An 11055-nucleotide genomic window follows, 5' to 3' on the forward strand; every position below is an offset into this window, starting at 1 on the left:
TCACATTGGCTCAGCACTGCTCGGGACTTTGAAAACGCCTCCTGATAGAGTGCCAAAGTCTATACGGCAAAAAGAAAGGAAATTAGATAGGAAGAGAAGGAATAAACTAAGTATGATATCGACAAAGGGAGTTGAGACTCACCCGATTCAAGGCTTGTTGAGCCTTATTGAAGAGACTTGATGCTTTACTCAGGTCGGTAGCATCCTCGACCCCGATAAAGTAACCACGGAAGGGGTCCTCCCCTCCATGGGCCCCATCTACTTCGGGAGTCCTCGTAGCTTGGGCCTCTGGAATTGCCTCCTCGGAAAGCGCAGGGAGAATCGGCAAGTCTCCATTATCTATTTCCCCAAGTGAGCCACTTGGGGCATTCTCCTCGGTGCGAAGGACCTCGGAGCCAACCCCTTCAGACATACCCGCCTTTTGCTCATCTCGACGGGAGGCATCTTCGATCTTGGACGACTCGGGGACTTTGCTCGAGTGCTTTTCCAAGACCCCCTCGGCTCAAGGCGGAATATCCTCAACCACCACCGACTCAGCGGCCTTTGGGGCCTTGATGGTTTTCTTCACTCGGGCCACTAGTTCCAAGCCATCATCTTCATCTTCTTCTTCTTCCTTCCTTAGCCGTTGAATCACATCGGGAAACACAAGGGGCATCCAAGAGACCGCTACATCATGGAAAAGACATCAATAAGAAAATACAAAGGAACAAATAATACATTGAAGCTAGCAGTGAGACAGTACTTATGATTCATGTTCCATTTCTCGGGAAATGGCATCTTCTCGGATAGGATTAGGTCAGATGTCCTCACTCTAACGAACCGGCCCATCCAGCCTCGATCCTCATCCTCGCCTATGCTCGAGATCAGCACTTTGGTAGCCCGACGTTGGAGTTTTATTAACCCGCCTCGATAAAGGCGGGGGCTATACAATCTGATAAGGTGATCGAGGGTGAAAGGGAGCCCCTCGAATTTTCTCACGAAGAATTGGAGTAGAATAACAATTCGCCAAAAGTAAGGATGGATTTTGCCTAGGGTTATTTGGTATTGACTCTGAAAATCAACAATGACGGGGTCGAGGGGCCCCAGCGTGAAGGGGTAAGTGTAAACACTTAGAAACCCTTCCACATGGGTGGTGATGTCTTCTTCGGAGGTCAGGATTACCACCTCTTTTCCCTCCCAATTGTAGTCTTTCTTTACCTTCTTGAGGTATCCCTCAGTTATCAAGCATATATACCTCGACATTGGCTCGCATCGACCAGGAATCGACGAGGCTTTATCGGTCTTGAAATTGAAGTTTAGCGCGCACCCCATAGGAATACATTCCTCAAGACGGGGTTCCACCGGCGTTTTCCCGCTGGCCGGTTGAGAAAGTAAAGCAGCTTCTTTTTGTGGTAACGTTTTCGATGTTTTTGCCATTTTATTGTGAGTTTGGAGAAAAGGAAGATAATAGGACTTGACGTTTGAGAAAGGATTAACAGCAAAACCTGAAGATTTGTAGAAGGGAAGAACTTAAGAGATGTAAAAGCTTTGGAGATTAGAAGGAAGTGAAAGTAAAGTTTGTATCAATGGGAAAGAGGTCATTAATGACTTGGGAAACTGTACCGACGGGACGTTTCAGTCACTCCTGGCGCTTACGTCACGAGGATGACGTCATGACAGGTCGAGGTAGAAAGTTGAAGGCTCAATTCGTTTCTTGTCCTTACACTCCAAAAAATGAGGGGACTATATATATACGGGTAAAACCGGGCCCACCCGATTTTACTATTTGACCGACACCGAGAAATTGCATCGAAGGACGACCTCGTAACGGAACAGATTAAATCACGAGGATAAGGTATCAAGTTCAGAATCGAGGTACCTGTCGAGATCGAGGCTAGTAGCGATCGAAGCCAAATGAGACAGACATCGAGCAAGATCGAAGATAACACAATAATAGAAAGGCGAGATATCCATGACTGGTCGAGAATCATGGCGTAAATCTCGGAACGGATCAAATCAGAAATGGTTAATTAACTAATCATGGGATTTCCTTCTGTAATTAGAATTATACTATAAGTGGAATTCATCTACTATTTAAAGGGGGGTTCTAATCATTTGTAACACACATTGTTCACAGATATCAAAGCAATATAATTCTCTTTCTCGTTTATACTATTGTTCATCAGCTTGTTATATTTTAATTGTTCTTGCATCAACCAGTTCGAGGGTATCCAAACTCGAGGGTTGAGTTCCATTCTAATATCGGTTTGCTTTACTTTATAGTTCATTTATGTTATTAATCTTCATATTTATCAATTGGTATTAAGCGAAATCACGTGCTCTTAGAAACACATTATAAGTTCAATTGTTATCCAATTTTAAGGGTAAACACATCGTCTTATTGAATCCACCTACTAGAGATTATAGGCTGGTCCCACCAAGCCCTTTTGTTTGCCCTCGTGGTTTCTATCGTTCTATTGGTGGTGTTGGGTTTGGCTATGACTCTGTTCAGAAGAAATACAAGGTAGTTAGAATTTCAGAAGTTTACGGGGATCCTCTATTCAATGATCCTAGTGTGGTGGAGTGGAAAGGATAGGTTTATGATTCGAGCACTGATTCATGGAGAGAACTTGCTTATGTGGATCAAGAGTTGCCCTGGCCTTATACGTTCCCCTTCTCAGAGATGTTTTTCAAAGGAACTTTTCATTGGTATGCCCACAGAAACATGGTGGTAATTCTTTGTTTTGATATCAGCATGAAGTTTTTCGCACGATGGAAGTGCCTGAAACTTGTGCTTCGTATGACCAGAAGTGTTATAGCCTCGTAGTCTTAGATGAGTATCTAACATTTATTTGTTACCCTAACCCACGGAGGGAAAGTAGTCTAGTACAAGAAACGATTGACATTTGGATAATGGAGGAGTACAGTGTAAACGAGTCTTGGATTAAGAAATATACAATTAGAGCTGCTCCTATTGAATCCCCATTGGCAGTTTGGAAGGATCGTCTATTGCTTCTTCAAGACAAAAGTGGACTTCTGATTTCATATGATCTTAATTATGATGCAGTCAATGAGTTCAAATTAGATGGTTATCCTGGAAGTTTGAGAGTTATCGTTTACAAGGAAAGCTTGATTCCAATTCCTACAGGTAGCACACAAGTTCAAAGTTTTAGTGAAGGTATAACTCCTTAAGGAATTACACCTGCTTTTGAGAAACTGTTCATGAACATATGAACCATTAGATCTTGTTGTGGCAAGCAGCTTGTTTTATGAATTTTCCAGTTATTGGAAATTGCTTGCCATGTCAACGTACAGATTTCTTTGCCTTGCAAATTTAATGAAAGCCAGTTATTAGTTCTCTTTCAATTTATATTCTTTCTCAAGTCTGTTAATTTAATTGACTATATTTATAAGTTGCAATGACAATCACTCTTATATTGCATAAACTGGATACTTTTCGGTTCTCTAAGCTCTTAAAGGAAAAGTGATCTTTTGGTTGTGACAGCCTTTTGTTTAAATCAAGTCATAATATAAAGTAATGTAAAATTCGTACACTGTTCTGTCTCTTCTGCATGTTTTAATCTATTCACTTATAAATTATTTCGTTATTTAAAAATGCTACAATTATCAGATCTGATATTATATGCATTTGTTATATAACGCATTCTGGTTTATTTTGTGATGCCTGCGGAGAAACATATTTGTTTGGTGATGAATAAGTGCATACATGAAGCACAAATTTAGAAGCAACCAAAAACCGATTCCGTACCCATTAGGGTTTTCGAGGGTCGATATTATCGAGACCCTTAGTAATTAAGCCGAGGGTAGCCTTTTTAACCGGTTTATGAAAATATTCGAAGGCCTATTTTATAACGGAAATCGAACGTCTCCGAACCATGTTAATTTGGCCGTAGCCTTTAGCTTGGGATTCGCCTTTTGGGCTTGTTTCCCTGTTATACTTCGAGATTGATCGAAGTATCAGTCCCCGGATGGGGTGGCCGTGGCCTATAAAATCGAGGGTTGCTTTTTTAAGGTCTTACGATCTCGAGGTTTTAGTAATTCGATCATGTCGAATTTTTAGATGGCAGTCCCTGAGTGCGGGGTCAGTTGTTCGAACTATAGTTGTGACCGACCCTTAAGCGAGTTTCCACAATAGATCACAAGCACGACATTATAAAGTAAAAATTCTCTAAGGCATGAAATATCTGGCAAGGAAAAATACTTTTTTCAATATATTAACATGATTACATATTTTCCATTAGGTCTCGAGTAATCTACATGGGCATGGTTCGATCGACCGTTTGACGCTTACAAAATTTACCTATCGAAACCCTGTCGTGAAGTATTTTCCATGTAACTATCCGAGAGTGATGCCCTCCAGTATTCAAGGTTGATTGTAAAGGAGCCTCGGATACTATTGAATTGCTCTAAATTAGCATGAATAATGGTTGCCTCATTAAAAAACTCGCCGGAAAAACCCATTTGGGAAAAAACCGGTCTAAGGGAAAAATAGTGCAACGCGTGCTTTCACACCTAAGCGCTTTGTGTTTGAAGAATCCTTTGATGTCTTCGATTAAACACCTGCAAATGGTTAGAATAAAATATAAACAAAAATGGAGAAGGGCGTACCTTAGCAGTAATATCGTTTGAGGAGTGATATGTGCCAATTGTTTGGTAATTGTTCACCGTTCATCGGGCTAAGTCTGTAGGATCCTTTTCCGATGATATCGAGGACCTGATACGGTCCCTCCCAGTTCGGGGCAAGTTTTCCTTTATTTGAGTCTCAAGTATTGAGGGTGACCTTCCTCAGAACCAAGTCCTCGATTTTAAAGTGTCGAATATTGGCTCTTCGATTGTAGTACCTTTCGATCTGATGTTTCTGGGCGGCCATTCGAACGAGGGCGGCTTCTCGTTTTTCATCTAGCAATTCGAGGCTTGTACTCATAGCCTCGTGATTTGACTCTTTCGTTGCATATCGAAACCTGACGCTAGGTTCCCCGACTTTAACCGGGATCAGAGCTTCGGCGCCATATACTAAAGAGAACGGTGTTTTCCCCGCACTGGATTTTGACGTTGTTCGATATTCCCAAAGGACTTCGGGCATTATTTCTCTCCATTTTCACTTAGCGTCATTCAATCTTTTCTTTAGATTTTGAATGATGGTCTTATTTGTCGATTCGGCCTGTCCATTCCCACTAGGATGATATGGCGTCGACAAGATCCTTTTTATTTTTTGATCTTCGAGAAACTTTTTCACTTTACTGTCGACGAATTGCTTTCCATTTTCGCATACGATCTCGGCAGGCATCCTGAATCGGCATATAATGTGGTCCCAGATGAAGTCTATGACTTCTTTCTCTCCAATTTTTTCGAAAGCTTGTGTTTTAACCCACTTAGAGAAATAGTCAGTTATAAACAAAATAAATTTAGCTTTACCTGGGGACGATGGTAGATGGCCGACGATATCCATTCCCCATTTCATGAATGGCCATGGGGATAAGACTGAGTGGAGTTGCTCTCCGGGTTGGTGAATCATCGGCACATACCTTTGACGTAGATACATATTTCCATATATAGTGTTCATTGAACATCCTTCTATATAGTGTTCCATCTTCGGCCAATGTGAATCGTGCGGACTTCGTACGTAGAGTCCTCGATTCCTTAGGATCCGATGGAAGCTTCCCGTTCTTTAGGTACTCGATATATTTGTTCCTCCAATCCAAGGTCAGACTTGTGGAGTTGATTTCGGCGTGGCCTTCTTCGATTACTGAGTTTGAAAGTTGAACGACAGTTCCCGAGCTAATCTCGCCGTCTTCGATTGATGACCCCAAATTTGCAAGGGCTTCGGCCTCGCTGTTTTGTTCTCGAGGCACATGCTGTAGGGTCCATTCTTTAAACCGATGTAGAGTCACATGTATATTGTCCAAATACCTTACATTCGATCTTCACGAACCTCGAAGGTTCTGTTGACTTGGTGTACCACAAGCAGGGAGTCACATTTGGCCTCGATGACCTCTGCTCCCAAACCTTTAGCTAGCTCGAGACCTGCAATCATTGCCTCATAATCGATCTCATTGTTAGTTAACTTGGGAGTTTTGATAGCTTGTCTAATTGTATTACCCGTGGGCGGCTTCAAAACGATGCCTAGCCCTGACCCCTTAACGTTCGAGGCGCCATTTGTGAAGAGGATCCACACCCCCGATGATGTACCCGATTTTAATAATAGTTCCTTTTCGACCACGGGTACTGATAACGACTAGGTCGGGTGAAGGATTTCGCGATCGCATGAAAGCGAGTTATTAGTTCTCTTTCAATTTATATTCTTTCTCAAGTCTGTTAATTTAATTGACTATATTTATAAGTTGCAATGACAATCACTCTTATATTGCATAAACTGGATACAATTCAGCTCTCTAAGCTCTTAAAGGAAAAGTGATCTTTTGGTTGTGACAGCCTTTTGTTTAAATCAAGTTATAATATAGAGTAATGTAAAATTCGTACATTGTTCTGTCTCTTCTGCATGTTTTAATCTATTCACTTATAAATTATTTCGTTATTTAAAAATGCTACAGTTATCAGATCTGATATTATATGCATTTGTTAAATAACGCATCCTGGTTTATTTTGTGATGCCTGCGGAGAAACGTATTTGTTTGGTGATGAATAAGTGCATACATGAAGCACAAATTTAGAACCAACCAAAAACCGATAGGAAAATTAAAAACTATTGAAAATAATGGTGTGCCTTTAGAAATTTCTAAATCTTCCAGCCTAGCCAAAGATTTTCCAGTTCTTTGAAGTTTTACTCCTTTTTATTTGTATTTTTACTTTTATAATCCTTTCACACTATTATTTTTGAAATGCTGTTGATGAGTAATGAGTTGTTGCAGTCCCATAAGCTATAGTCGAAAGAGTAGTTTATTTCTTTTTATTTAATTTCTGAAGTAGATGTTACCATATCCTCATAATCTTTTTCTCTTGTTGCACAAGGATGATCAACTTTTAAAAAAAAATATCCTATGCTGTACTAAAAGTTTTTCAGTTCCCTTTAACGATTCAATTGGTTGTTTTGAGTTCTAGAGCCTTATTTCCTTATTTGCTGCTTTTCGTAGGTCATTTTAATATTTTAAAAATTGCGGGGATAGGTGATTCGAGTTCCGAGACGTTCAGGAGTGATTTGGGATGCTTAGTTCCTAACAAGAGACTTATGGTTTGGAAGAGTTGACCAAGGTCAACATTTTGGGTTAATAGTCTTAGATTGGTAACATGAAGGTTCTAATAAGTTCATATGGTGATTTTGAACTTGTGCGTATGTTCCCATCGGGTCTCGAATGACCCGGGGCTAATTCAACACTTCTAATCGAAAGTTGGAATTTTGAACTTAAGAAAGTGTTAAGACCCCAAAATCCCACCTAAGGTAGTCGTGACTAGTCTCTAAGACAAGGTACCCTTAATATTCATTGATAGCTTAACAGAAATAACAAACTAAGATAACAAAATAAATCGATAAAGAAAACTCATAATAACTCCAAAGCGGAACATCAGTAATAAGATCCCCAAAACAAGTGAAACTGGGTCATAAGCTCTAAAGAAGGTACTAAAATCTCTAATACAACAATGTTTGATAATAGGATAAAAAGTAGTAAGGGAAATAATTGAAGGTGACTCCGAGGCCTTTGAGCGTCGATTAGGTATACTTTGAAGTCTTCAAAAATAACTGTACGATCACTGGCGTTCTGCACGAGCAGATGTACATGGATCTGCACAAAAAATATTTTCAGAATCACAGTATCAGTACACCACAACGTTACCCAGTAAGTATCAAGCCTAACCTCGATAGAGTAGTGACGAGGCCAGGTCAAGACACCTACTCGGCTAAGAAAACTAAACAGAGTATTGTATAGCCTAATAATGGAAAGAGAGGAAATGAATAACAATAAGGCAGTACAATAATATAAGCTAATAACGGGATTTAAGGTAATAAAGACTACAAGAAACGAACACATGATGAAAATAACAAGTAATAAAATACGGACAAATCCAAGTAAGACAAGGAAGGAAACAACAAGATCTGTTCAATCAACTAGTCTTTTTGACATAGAATGTACAACAAGAATCACAACCAAGGTACCACACCTCATAACTTCATTTCTCAAATCACAATCACAATTTTTCCTTATGTCGCCGCGTGAGCCTTACATTTAGATATTTATTTGAATTATTTTTTTCCAAATAGCTACAAGTGCTTTAGCCCCCTTATGCCGTCGTGTAGCTTGAAGTAATTCCCTTACTAGCAACACACACATAAATCCCACCTTATGTCACCACATGCACATCAACCTCTATCCTTATACCGCCACATGCACATCAATATCACAATACAATAACAACTCGCACCACACATGCCTATATGCCACAACTTGCAGAAATTAACAATACCAGTATCACCACAACATATAGCCCACAGCTCAACCACAATGTGTACAAGTATCTCAATAATAACAAAAATGAATGAGAATTACTCAACAAGGAAAAGATATCTCAATAATCAACAACTTAAACTTTAATGTGATAGTATCTTTCAAAACTTCAACTTCAATAGCTCAAACTGAAGGTAATCCACGAAAAGAGAACTTTCAATTCAATTGTATAACATTAGCTTAACAATGAAAAAGATTGTATGAATTAGCAACTACGTCTAAATGCATGGGGATAATTCAACGTGAAGAGGTATCATGAAATAAAAACTTCAAACAAGATGACTCGACAAATAAAAAGGTACATGACAACAAGAGAAATAACAACATCAATTAAGGCATGTAAGAGCATGTTTGACAATAAAAGATAGAACATGTGATAATAACATCAAGTAAATCATGTAAAAACAATTTAACAAAGGAAGATATAGCATGATACGACAATTTCCAATTTAATGCATGAAAGAGCGTAAAAGTCTAAACCGGTCAAATACTACATATAAGCCTGTGTGCACACTCCTCACCTTGTGTACACGCCTTCCACATAACTCAAATAGTGCAATCAACCCTAACCTAAGGGGTGGTTTTTCCCACACAAAGCTAAGCAAGTTACTTATCTCAAACAAGACAAATCAATCCCCTAATAAGTCTTTACCGCGTAAATCCAACTCCGGACGGCTAGAATCTAGCCAAAATAACTGAATACCATAAATGCAAGCCATAGGTAGCAATTCCAGAAAATAAAGTTTCAATCTTTAAAAAAATCAAAAAGTTAACACAAAAAGTCAACCCCAGACTCGCACCTCGGAACCCGATCAAACTTACTAATTTTGAACCCATTCCGAGATGAGTCCAACCATACTTTAATTAAACTAAAACTTACAAGATCACTATAAGATCACTAGCGTCCGGCATGAGCAGATGTACCTGGATCTGCACAAAAATGTTCAGAAGCGTAGTATGCGTACATCACAAGGGTACCCTATAAGTATTAAGCCTAACCTCTGTAGAGTAGTGACGAGGCAAGGTCAAGACACCTCTAGGATAAGAAAACTGAAGAGAGTATAGTATAGCCTAATAATGGAAAGAGAGGAAATGAATCACTATAAGGCAGTACAATAATGTAAGCTAACAACGAGATTTAATGCACTAAAGACAACAAGAAACGAACACATATTGAAAACAACAAGTAATAAATTATAGACAAATACAAGTAACACAAGGAAGGAAATAATAAGAACTGTTCAATCAACAAGCCTTTTTAACATAGAATGTACAATAAGAATCACAACCGAGGTACCACACCTCAAAACTTCATTTCACAAATCATAATCACAATCTTTTCTTATATCGCCGCGTGAGCCTTACATTAAGATTTATTTTTGAAAGTATTTTTCCCAAAATAGCTACACGCACTTTAGGGCCGTTATGTCGTCGCGTGGCTTCAAGAAATTTCCTTACTAGCAACACGCACATAAATCCCACTTTATGTCCCTGCATGCACACCAACCTCTATCCTTATACCGCCGCATGTGCATCAATATCACAACACAATAACACCTCGCACCAGACGTTCCCAAATGCCACAACTTCCCAAAATCAACAATACCAATATCACCACAACATATTACTGACGGCTCAGCCACAATGTGTACAAGAATCTCAATAATAACAAAAATGAATGAGAATTACTCAACAAGGAAAAGACATCTCAATAATCAGCAACTTCAACCTAAATGTGATAATAGCTTTCATAACTTCAACTTCAATAGCTCAAATTGAAGGTATTTCACATAAACACAACTTCCAATTCAATTGTATAACATAATCTTAATAATGAAAAAGATAGAATAAATTAGCAACTATGTCTAAGTGCATAAGGATAATTCAATGCGAAGAGGCATCATGAAATAACAACTTTAGATAAGAATGACTCAACAAATAAAGAGGCACATGACAATAAGAGAGATAACAACATCAATTAAGGCATATAAGAGCATGTTTGACAATAAAAGATAGAATATGTGATAATAACATCAAGTAAAGCATGTAAAAACAAAATTAACAATGTAAGATATAACATGATACGACTATTTCCAATTAAATGCATGAAAGAGACTAACCCGTGTGTAAGCATCATGTACAAACTCGTGTACACATTTGTCACCTCGTGCTGCGTCCAACCATACTAAAATTATCCAATTTCGACCTCAAATGGACCTTCAAATCCTCAGTTCATGGTTTGGGAAAGTTTATACAAAAACCCACAATTTCTCCAACTCAAACCACTAATTAAATGATAAAAACTAAGATAGAATCATGAATAATAAACAAATCCAAGTCAAAAACTCTTACCCCGATCCAAACCTTGAAAATCCCCTCCAAAATAGCCCAAAACCAAACTCTCTAACTCAAAAAGTGGGAAATGAGATAAAACCCTCGATCACACCCTTTTTCTGCCCAAGCATCTGCGACTTCGCACTATGGAAAATCCATCGCAATTGCGGCTTTCACTTAAGGCACAGCAACTTCCGATTCCACGGAAAAAATATCACACTTGCTCTTGCGCTTCTAAAAAAAAAGGGTGCATCTGCTTTCC

The 11055-nt window shown here is 39.0% G+C and overlaps 1 pseudogene; it reads left to right on the top strand.

The window, feature by feature from the left end:
• The first annotated feature begins 1565 nt into the window (after nucleotides 1–1565).
• LOC107832504 (F-box protein CPR1-like) lies at nucleotides 1566–3171 on the top strand (annotated as a pseudogene).
• The last annotated feature ends 7884 nt before the right edge of the window (nucleotides 3172–11055 follow it).

Source organism: Nicotiana tabacum, chromosome 19, assembly GCF_000715075.1.
Source record: "Nicotiana tabacum cultivar K326 chromosome 19, ASM71507v2, whole genome shotgun sequence".
Lineage (NCBI taxonomy): Eukaryota > Viridiplantae > Streptophyta > Magnoliopsida > Solanales > Solanaceae > Nicotiana > Nicotiana tabacum.